Genomic DNA, 11,350 nt, shown 5'->3' with positions numbered 1-11,350 from the left:
CGGCTACTACGTTAGCCTTTCCTGGGTGGTATCGTATCTCACAATCATAATCACTAAACAACTCTACCCATCTTCTCTGCCGCATGTTTAACATTTTCTGATCCAGAATATGCTGAAGGCTTTTGTGATCGGTATAAATGGTGCATTTGGTTCCGTACAAATAATGCCTCCATATCTTAAGGGCGAAAACTATTGCTCCTAGTTCTAGATCATGGGTGGTATAATTCTTCTCGTGCGGTTTGAGTTGTCTGGAAGCATATGCATTGACCCTATCTTTTTGCATTAGCACACATCCTAATCCTTGATGAGACGCATCACAATACACCACAAAGTTCTCTGATCCTTCTGGTAAAGCCAGAATTGGTGCATTGCACAGCTTGTTTTTCAGGATTTGAAACGCCTCTCCGTGTTTCTCTTCCCAGAGAAATTTTCTATCCTTTTGGGTCAAAGATGTTAATGGTTGAGCAATCCTAGAGAAATTCTCAATGAAGCGTCTGTAGTACCCAGCTAATCCTAGGAATTGTCGTATTTCTGTCGGGGTTTTGGGGGCCTCCCATTTCTTGATTGCCTCTATCTTAGCTGGATCTACATGGATTCCTCTTTCACCGATCACATGACCAAGAAAATGTACTTCCCGAATCCAAAATTCACACTTAGTGAACTTGGCATACAATTTTTGTTCCTTCAACAGCTCCAACACTAGCTTTAGATGTCTATTGTGATCTTCTTTGGTCCGCGAGTAAACAAGTATGTCATCGATAAAGACAATTATAAACCTGTCTAGGTATGGTCTACAGACCCTATTCATCAAATCCATGAATACAGCGGGTGCGTTCGTTAGTCCAAAAGGCATGACTAAGAATTCATAATGTCCATAACGGGTTCTAAACGCTGTCTTGTGAATGTCCTCTTCGTGAATTCTTAGCTGATGATACCCTGACCGAAGGTCGATTTTTGAGAAGTAGGAAGCGCCCTGCAACTGATCGAACAAGTCATCTATTCTAGGGAGGGGATATCGATTCTTGATTGTCAACTTGTTCAATTCTCTGTAATCAATGCACATTCGGAACGAACCATCTTTCTTTTTGACGAATAACACTGGGGCTCCCCAAGGTGAAGAACTTGGTCGAATAAACCCTTTGTCTAGAAGTTCTTGAAGTTGTCCGGATAGTTCTTGCATCTCGGATGGTGCAAGGCGATATGGTGCTTTTGCTACCGGTGCCGCTCCGGGAACTAAGTCTATCCGAAATTCGACCTGTCTATAAGGGGGTAGACCGGGCAATTCCTCCGGAAATACTTCGGGATAGTTTTGAACCACTGGAATCTCCTTGAGTTGCTTAGCTTCTAGTTCTCTTTCTAGCACGTGGGCCATGAATGCAATACAATTCTTCTTCAGGTACTTGTGAACCTTCACGCTTGATACTATGTTTAAACTTCTTCCTGGCTTCTCACCGTGTATGATAAGGGTTTCTCCATTAGGGAGAGGCACTCTGATGACTTTCTCATAACAACCAATGTCTGCTCTATTTTTGGATAACCAATCCATCCCTACTATCACATCAAAACTACCTAGCTCTATAGGAATTAGGTCAATGCTAAAGAGTTTATCAGCTAAATTCAGAGTACAACCAGGAATTATATCACTAGCCCTAATTTCATACCCATCAGCAAGTTCAATAGCATATGCAATCCTCATCTTTACCGATTTCAAGCCAATTAACGGTCTAAATGCTAAAGAAACAAAACTCCTATCTGCTCCCGCATCGAATATTACTGATGCAAAGTGGTTGTTCAGGAGGAACGTACCTGTTATCACTTCAGGGTTCTGACGAGCTTCTTCTGCACCAATCACAAAGGCTACACCTCTTGGTTGTCTAACTTGATTTCCTTGAAAGTTTTGCCTGGCTTGGCCTTGTCCATGGTTACCAGGTCCATTGTTCAGTTTAGGACATGCTCTACGGAGATGATCAATACTCCCGCACTCGTAACATGTCCTTTTTCCCTCCTTATTCACCTTACAATACTTCGAGTAATGGCCTGTTTGCTTACAGTTTTGGCACACTGGGCAAGCTCCCTTGTGATGGAAGTTACACTTATTGCACTTCGGAAGCGACCCTGAGTACTGCTTTCGCTCCTGCACTTCTTGTCCTTGAGTTTTCACTGGTTCTTGCTCCTGGGCTCTTACCATAAAGTTTCTTGAGACTTTCTGCTTCCTCCCTGACTTGCCTCCATACTTCTTCTCTCCCTGATCTGCTGGCTTCCTCTTGCTACTAGAGCTTTCCATTGTCGATGCTCCCATCCTTATCACATCACAATCAATAATAGCCAACCAAACATATAATATGCTGTCATCGCATGACCTGCCTCTCGTCTAGCAGCACTAGCAGTGTCAGCAGTCTCCATCGAATGCTGATACAGGATTTCCATTCCTGCCAAGACTTCATCCAAAACTTCTCGATGCCCAGCTATCGCAGCGAGACTGTGACGTAGGCCTGCTGCTATCGACTGCAATCTCCGGGACTCCTCCGGGGTCATACCTGGCTGTCGGACAGGTATCCCTATGACTTGCTGAGGTGAGGATGCTCTTGGTCCTGCATCGCTGGGTCCTACCCCACTAGGTCCTGCCGTGCCATGTCCTGCTGTGCTGGCGGGTATCCTTCCTGGAATGGGGACACTCTTCCTCGCTGTCCTCCGAATGCGAAGTCCATAGAGCGGTGGCTGTGGCAACACCGATGTCGGTGATGCCTCGCGTCGTTGACTCGGGGCGTTGTCATTGCTGATCTCCACCGAGTTCCCAGTATCTTCCGTATCCTCTGATGGGTCTTCTTCTATCGAGGCGGGGGGATTACGTCGAGGGATAACAGTGACGTAGCCGGATTCATCGGCTGAGGTGGTAGCGAGGGAAGATGACGATGTTGACATAGTGGACCGTGACATAGTTTCATTGAGATATGAAATAAATGACAATGCATGCCTATAATATGCAATGCTTACACACACCAAAATTAACCTTTTGAAATTTTGAAATAAAGTTTTCTCAAATATTTTTGTTGAACATATTCCCATTATAATTAGCTCAAGCTTTGTATAAATCTTTTCTTAATTAAACATAGGTGATCAGGCTATGTTTAATCAAGGTCCAATAATACAACTCCCAACCTAATTATACTTGTAATATGTTTGATGTAAAAGGAATTTCTTTGTAAGTTTTAGTTATAGGTTGTGTTTTCTTAAAGAAAAACCGATGTTCTCTATAACTTTAGCTCTGATACCACTTCTGTCACACCCCGCTAAAGCGGAAACGCAAGGTATGACAGCGATAACGGTTTCATTCCAAAAGATAAAGATACATCACCATAGCAGTATTTAAAAGTTTACAACCCATAGCTTCAAAAGAACAAAATACAAGTTTTTCAAAATAACATTGTTCAAAATATAGCTTCATAATAGCTTCAACACGATGCAGCATGCTCTATGATGATGAATCTTTACATCCACTTACTAATTATTTCCTGAAAAAGCATGTAAAACGAGCGTCAACTATGAAAATAGTTGGTGAGTATCACAAGTTTATAAAATCGAGCGTACAATAAGGCTTTTCGTAAATACAAGTACATTGCTTCAATGATAAACAAGTTGATTGATATTAATGAATACAAGTTTATTGCTATAACGAGAAACGCGTTTGTATGTGTATGAGCAAACAATGAGTCTCAACCAAACCTATGACTGAAGCCCTATCGAGATCTATGCTTATCGTTCCATAGATGAATATGGTATCATGCACTCCAGCGATTCGGGCGAGTGAGGAGTTGTCAATTCCTAATAGCGCTATCCATAACGACCATTGGCTCAAAGAGTTAATGGTTAGAGATAAGGGAAGGGCCTTTGTACGATAAGTTCTCATGTTCCGTGTTGCATAGACATACATAAAGAAACATAGCAATACAATAGCAATCATGTTTGATACAATTCAATTTAAGTACAACATGCAAACAATAGTTTTTCTGGACATGCTTTTCCACCCCAAAACATAAAAAACGAAAATAGGGGAGTGCGTGAATACTCACAATATGCTAAATATAGCAACCAAGTTTATACGAGTTAGATAAATACAACGGATATAAATAGTTTATGACATGCTTTTCCACCCCAAAACATTTAAAAACATAAAATAGGGGATTGGTGAATACTCACGATGTTTTGTGTAGACACAAGCGGTACTTCGGGATGCACCAACGTCTTACTACCGGGATCCTACAACACCAAACACACGCACTAGTGAGTTTCCATGTCGATATCTAATGCTAATATACTAAACTCTACATATAGGGAAATGCCAATTTATGTTTTAGTATTGGATTTATATCATTTTGTTACACTTTTTCTGATGTATTGAAATTTTACAAGTCGTGCGATTAATTACAACCTTGGAAGGTTAATTTTCCAAATTTTAAGTCTCAATAACAACATAAATTCACGAAAAATAGTATTCGAGGGATAAAAATTCTCAAACTTTTTATTTAACTGTTAATACACAACACTAAGCTGGGAAAATTATAAAAATGGATTTCCAAGCTGTTTAATTATATTTTATAATTTTTGAGCATTTATTTCAATAAAAATTGAAATAAATAGTAAACAGTTTCCAAAATTACCCAAACTTTTTATTTAATTGTTATTATACATAAATAGGCTGGGAAAAATATAAAATATATTTTTCAGTGGTTATTTGTATTTTTCCTTGTTTTATTCCTTTAAATAGTCATTAATTAAAGAAATATTATTAAACAGTTAAAATAAATTACCATAAATTTTTGTAACATCATTTACAGTATAAATATCTTGGGAAAAATATCAAAAGTGGTTTTCATAATGTATAAACTGGTTTTGGGTATTTATGTATATTTAAGTGAATTTTAGTGCAATTAACTTTAGAAAATAAGGGAAAAATAGTTTACAGTGGAGAAAAATATTCAAAATTTTTATGTAACCTCCTACTATATAATATGATATCCTGGCAAATTTTCATGAATTTTGGATAATCAGAACTATTTTTCCCATTTTTAAGCCATTATAATTACCAAAAATTGGGAAAAATAGCTAGACATGATGAAAAATCTTGAAATTATTTTCTTGAGTCACCCATCACAAGTAAGGTATGCGAAAATTGTTAGATACAATTTTCACATCCTAAAAAGTGGTTTTGTAATTTATCATGTCCTAAATAAAAGAAAATTAGAAATCATATGAAACAGTAACAAAAATTGCTGAAATTTGGTGAGGGGTCATTATTCCCCATAAGTATCATCCATGAATTTATTTAGGATTTATTGACCTCTGGAAGTATTTTATATGATTTATGCCCTTGGTTTTAGCAATAATTCTAATAAATCAAATAAATAACAAAAGCTCTTGAAATTTTCCAGATTATCTCATGCATGCAAGGGCTTTCAAAAGTAAAAATGTTAAGAATGTATTCAGAAGAGAAATGAGGGTAATGATTCCAAACAATTTAAGAAAAGTTGCATGCAATAATGCATGAAGTGTAGATGTGGCTGAGGTTCATGAATTTTTGTAGCCCATTCAGTGAGGTTTTAAGCCACGAAATTTCAACCATAACTCACTAGATATGTTAAGTTTCTAAGGTATTTTTCCTAAGATTTATGGTTGGGTTTAAGACCATTGTTTAAGCAAGATAAAAATAGTGATCACAGAAAAAGAGCTGTATGCGCAACCTTTTTGTAAAATCTGCCAAAAATCGGATATTTAATATTTTACAGTAAGACTAGTTGGGTTTGAAAGTTAACTCGTGGAACTAACCAATACAAAAAGAATATCATGATTTGGTTAAAAAATGACTGAGTTATGACTGTTCAAAGTCGAACAAAATAATCTGGCAGATTGCATGTTTGCTTGTGTGCATTTTTAGGGTATTTCAATAAGAACATCATGCATGTCCTTGGTAAGGCCCGATTTCTAACACATGCATGGAATGAATGAGCATCCAAGATGTACTAGAAATGGTTTAATGCTTTCGTTCATGCATGAACACACAAGAAATGGAGAAGAACATGAAATGTTATGTTTTGATGTCACATGATCATATGTGCTTCTTTTCCACTCCTTGCATGGGTTTGATCCCGGATTTTCACCATCTTTAACACATGCATTGTGTTATGGTGAGAATCTACAAACCACAAGGGGAGAATAAAGATTTCTAGCCATGGAAAGGCATAGAATCCGAAAAGTAGAGAAGACTAAGAAGAAAAAGAGGTTTAACCATGAAACTATGGAAGAAGATGTTGTTGTTTACCTTGGTTTTGATCTTGAGAGAAGTAAGAACACTTCAAGGGATTCAAAATCTGGAAATTTTGCAGAGGATTGAGAGGATTTTCGTGAGTTTAGAGAGAAGGAAGAAGAGAGTGAAGTGAGAGAGTGAAGTGGAAGAGGTGGAGTAAGGGTTTAGGCTTGATGATTGTGTTTTGGGGAAGAGAGAGGGCATGGGGAGAGGTGATGGCCGGTTTTTGCATGCCTTTTGGCCTCCTCTCTCCTAAATTTTAAACTTTATAAACTTCCCTCCCATATTTTATATAAAAACATTCATTTTTATAAAATGTTTATTAAGCAATTTGATTTATTTAAAAATCTTGTTTTCAACAAATAATTTATGATTAATACTTGTAATTTATATTTCTAGTTCATTGGTATAATCCATAATTTGATTAATATAATTTGATACTAGGAAGTTTATAGCCAAATTTTATAAAGTTTTTAAGCTTTATATTTTATAACTTTGGATTTTTGGCTCTTTAGGGTTTTTGGAACATTGTTTGGTATTCAACAACATGTTGAAGTATAATTAGAGTGTTTTAATTTATTTTTAGAGTTTTATACCCTATTTCAATTATAACAAAGTTTGAAGCTTATTCTAATTATAGTATTGGCATTTCCTATTGTAGCTAAGCAACTTACTAGAATTGTAAGTATCAAGTATATTAGTCCTAGACCTTAGTTGGATCCTAGTTTATGCAAGATTTTTGACCTAATTTATACTACTAGGTCATGGCATGTTGTGCATGAATGGTTATTATAAAGATGCATGAGTCCAAGAATGACCTGAATTGACAGTTGTCACACTTCGAGTTGTTGTATGGAAGGAGGTGTTAGACTCCTAAATGTTGGGGAGAGGTAGGGCAACGAGTGATGTGTAGCACTGAGATAGTGCATCAGAAAACTGAGCATATATAATAGGTCATACGGAGATTGCTAACAACCCAGAGTCGCCAGAAGAGTTATGCGGATAGGCGACGATCCGAGCTTGAGTTTCAGGTTGGAGTCTTCGTAATCCTGAAGGTGTCTCCTTGGAAAGGAGTGATCCGATTCAGGAAGAGGGGCAAGATTGGGCCCCGGTACATTAGTCCTTTCAGGGTGACCGTGAGGGTGTGCAGGGTAGTGTATCGTTTAGAGCTACCAGTAGAGTTGGGCCAGATACATGATACCTTCCACGTGTCTCAGTTGAGGAAGTGTATAGTCAATTGAGTCGGCAATAGTACCACTAGAGGATATTCAGGTAGACGCGAGCCTGAATTATGTTGAGAGGCCAATCGCAATCTTGGATCAGAAGATTAAGGTTCTATGAAAAAAGGAGGTTCCCTTGGTTCAGGTCCAGTGGCAACATCAGAGAGGGTCCGAGTTGACTTGCGAGCTGGAGGCAGAGATGCGGGAGTAGCACCCAAAGTTGCTTGCAGAATGAGACTTCGAAGGAAAAGTCTGATTCTAGTCGGAGAAAATTGTAACATCCGGATTTCCAGGTAAAATACTTAAATTTGTTATTTTGAGTTATGAGGTGGGACTCGACGAGTTAACGCCTAGACTTGTTGAGTAGGATCGCAATTTGCTGACTAGATTAATGAATGGACTCGACAATTCGATGGGTGGACTGGACGAGTCCGTGCTGTGGGTGGAAATCGTAAATCCTCGGGCATGTGCCCTATTTAAGGGACCTTATGGCCCTCACTTTCGGCTACCATTCCAGAGAGAGAAACGCTAGTGAGCTTCAGTGTGTTGTGTGAGAAGAAGAGTTATGTTGATCCTTTTGGTGTGGTTTTTGCAAAGAAAAAGGAGATTCCAGCAAAAGAAGGTTAAGGGGGTTGCTATTTTGTGGTTTTAAGCAAGGAAATCCATCTTCAAGGTATTAAATCGATTCTTTTTCTTTTTTGGTGTAGAACCTGTGAATGTAGGGATTTCTCTACCCTTTATTGACTTAGATATGATGCTTATGATGTCCCTTTGAGTGTTAAAATCTTGATCTAGACCATGAGAGGTCCAGAGATACCCAACCTCCCTGCTTTGTGGTGTTCCATTAGAGATATAAATCTAGGTTTCCATTTTAGAAGCTATTTCACCAAAAAGAGTCTTATATGTTTTGCATGGGTGTAAAGATTGAACCTTTACGTAGTTATTGAGCCTTGGGAAGATAGATCTCTAGGTTAGAGAAATAGATCTAGCCTCAGAAGGTTATTTGAGTGTTTCCATGGAAGGAACTCGCCGAGTCCATAAAGGGACTCGACGAGTCGAGTCGGGTTACCCCGCGATTCGTGACCAGTGGTAACCCATCGAGTAAAAGGTTAACTCGACGAGGCGAGTGAGGATTCATGAGAATTATAAAGACATGCATTGACTCGCCGAGTCATAGTAGTGCACTCGACGAGTCTGGTCAAAGTTTGACCATTGACTATAGTTGACTTTTGTTGACTTTTAGGGTTGGGTCAACACTTGGACTTTTGGACCATTAGAAGGGTAAAATGGTATTTTAGCCTTCTGAGAGAATATTGGAAAGGACTAGTCTGGCCTGGAGAGTCGGTATTGATTTGAGATGATTGCTTATGTGTTTAGGCAGGGCTAGGTAACTGTTACAAGGTTTAGGGATACCGAGCACGTGAGTTACTAGACATCATACGAGGTGAGTCTTCTTACTATACTTTACCTAGAGTGGTAACTATGTCTGCCCGGAAGGTCGTATATGCTATGTGGAGTATGTGATATATGTTGCTATGTGATTTTTATGTGTTATTCTATGTTATGTGTACCATGATATGGACCGGAAGGTCAACAGCGTATGGATCGAAAGGTCAAGATGATGAGGACCGGAAGGTCATACGGGTACAAACGGAAGGTCTACCAGGGTTGGGATGGAAGACACATGGATCGGAAGGTCCCATAGAGTTATGGCCTTGAGTGGCGTATGTGTTGTATGGGTATTTTGGGGAACTCACTAAGAATTTATGGTTACAGTGTTATTTGTTATGTGTTTCAGGTACTAGCGATTATCGTGGGAAGGCGCCAACATGATCGATACACACTGGCAGAATATTTATTTTATGAACTTGGGTTATGTTTTTATCATGATGACATTTGTTAAACATGAGATTTGAGAATATTGAATGACTTTTATGTTGTTTGAAAAATGAAAAATTGAATTAATTTTTACGTCGTTACATCCATGTGCACTAGATCCAACAAACCTTCACGCCTAGCACAAGAACCCGTGAAGGGTGACTTTTTCATTTTTCCAAGTAAGCATGATTCACAACTATCATCCGACTTTATTTCAAATGACTCCAAGACTCCATCCATTTGGAGTTGGCCGATGCGTTTCTTGCTCACATGTCGAAGACAACAATGCCATAATGATGCTTTATCCAAGTTATTATTACTCGAAGAATTAATACACATAACATTATTTCCTAGATTATATACAACAGATACAACTTGATACACACCATCACAAGGTAATGCTTTAAAATAAAGAACCTTATTAAAGAAAGCATTTATTCCACCAATTTCGTTATCAAAAGAAAAGGTAAACCCTTTTTGTACAAACCATGAAAGGAAATAATATTTTTTGCCATTTCTGGCAAATAACAACATTTATTCAAATCTAAAGTAAACCCACTACTTAGCAACAAAGAATAAACTCCAATCTTGGTGACAGGTGAAGCTTTCCTATTTCCCATGATCAAGTTTATCTTTCCATGCTCCACATTCTCACTTCTTCTTAGTCCTTGCAAATTAGAACAAATATGAATACCACAACCAGTATCAAGGACCCAAGAGTTAGAATAGGGTGAATTTTTAGATAGAATAGTGTAAATACCTGCATGGATGGGTTTAACTTTCCCATCCTTCACATCCTGCTGGTAATTTGGGCAGTTCCGCTTCTAATGTGACTTTTCATGGCAATATAAGCATTTATACACTTTTGGGTCAGAAGAAGGAGTGACGAAACCTTTCTTGGTTCCACTTGAAGAAGAGCCATCAAGGGTCCTAGCCTTGGTACCCTTCGAAGAGCTCTTCCTCTTCTTCCTTCTACCTTTCCCGATTGCCAAGACAGGGGCAGAGTTTGGAGTAGGAGTAGGAGTGTTAACAACCGACTTACCTTTAAGACCTGTTTTTGCGGTCTTTAGGAGTCCCTGAAGTTTGCTGAGTGTGACCTCTTCCTTATTCATGTGAGATGTCATGCATAATTGATAATAACACGAGGGTAAGGAGTGGAAAATGATATCTATTGCAAGCACCTCAAGGAAGTTCACAATAAGCTTCAGCAAACGGTCCACATACATTTGAATTTTTTACATGTGGCCAGTGACGGAATCTCCGTCCTTCATCCTGGTTGTTATCATGGAGCATATTATTTCATACCGCTCTTGACGAGCACTCTGATGGTATCTCTCCATCATATCATGGTGCATCTCAAAAAAGGTACAAGTCCTCATAGGACGTCTGGAGTTCAGCTGTCATGGTGGCCATCATGATGCATGCCACTTTGGTGGCATCTCTTTCATAAGTCCAGAAGTCATCGATCTCCTGGGGAGTCGCAGTGGACTCATTGATCTTCTTTAGCTCCTTATCGAGGACATATTCCTTGTCCTCGTAACGAGTCACCATCCTGATGTTTCGGATCCAATCCGTAATGTCACACCCCCGAACCGAACGGCGGAAACGTCTGAGGGATCTTGTGAATCAAATTGAATACCATCATAATGAATATACATAAATCATAACACAAATCATCACCATGCATTGGAATATTACAACTGATATTGTTTACATTCAGTACATTGTTTTAAACCTTACAATTCCATAATATAGACTATCTGATAGATAATTTAAGCAAAACACCATGACATTTCCTGATACTTATTCTTCGGGTTACCTGTTACCTGAGCATACAAGTTATTTTGGAAAAACGTCAACATATGAAATGTTGGTGAGTTCATAAGTAATGTTATGGAAAAATGACTTTATTGAAGTTTGAAAAACCCAGAAAATCCGATATTTTCTGAAA

The sequence above is a fragment of the Lactuca saligna genome, chromosome 1, assembly GCF_052625555.1.
Source record: "Lactuca saligna cultivar CGN05327 chromosome 1, ASM5262555v1, whole genome shotgun sequence".
Lineage (NCBI taxonomy): Eukaryota > Viridiplantae > Streptophyta > Magnoliopsida > Asterales > Asteraceae > Lactuca > Lactuca saligna.
This window is presented reverse-complemented; position numbering follows the sequence as displayed.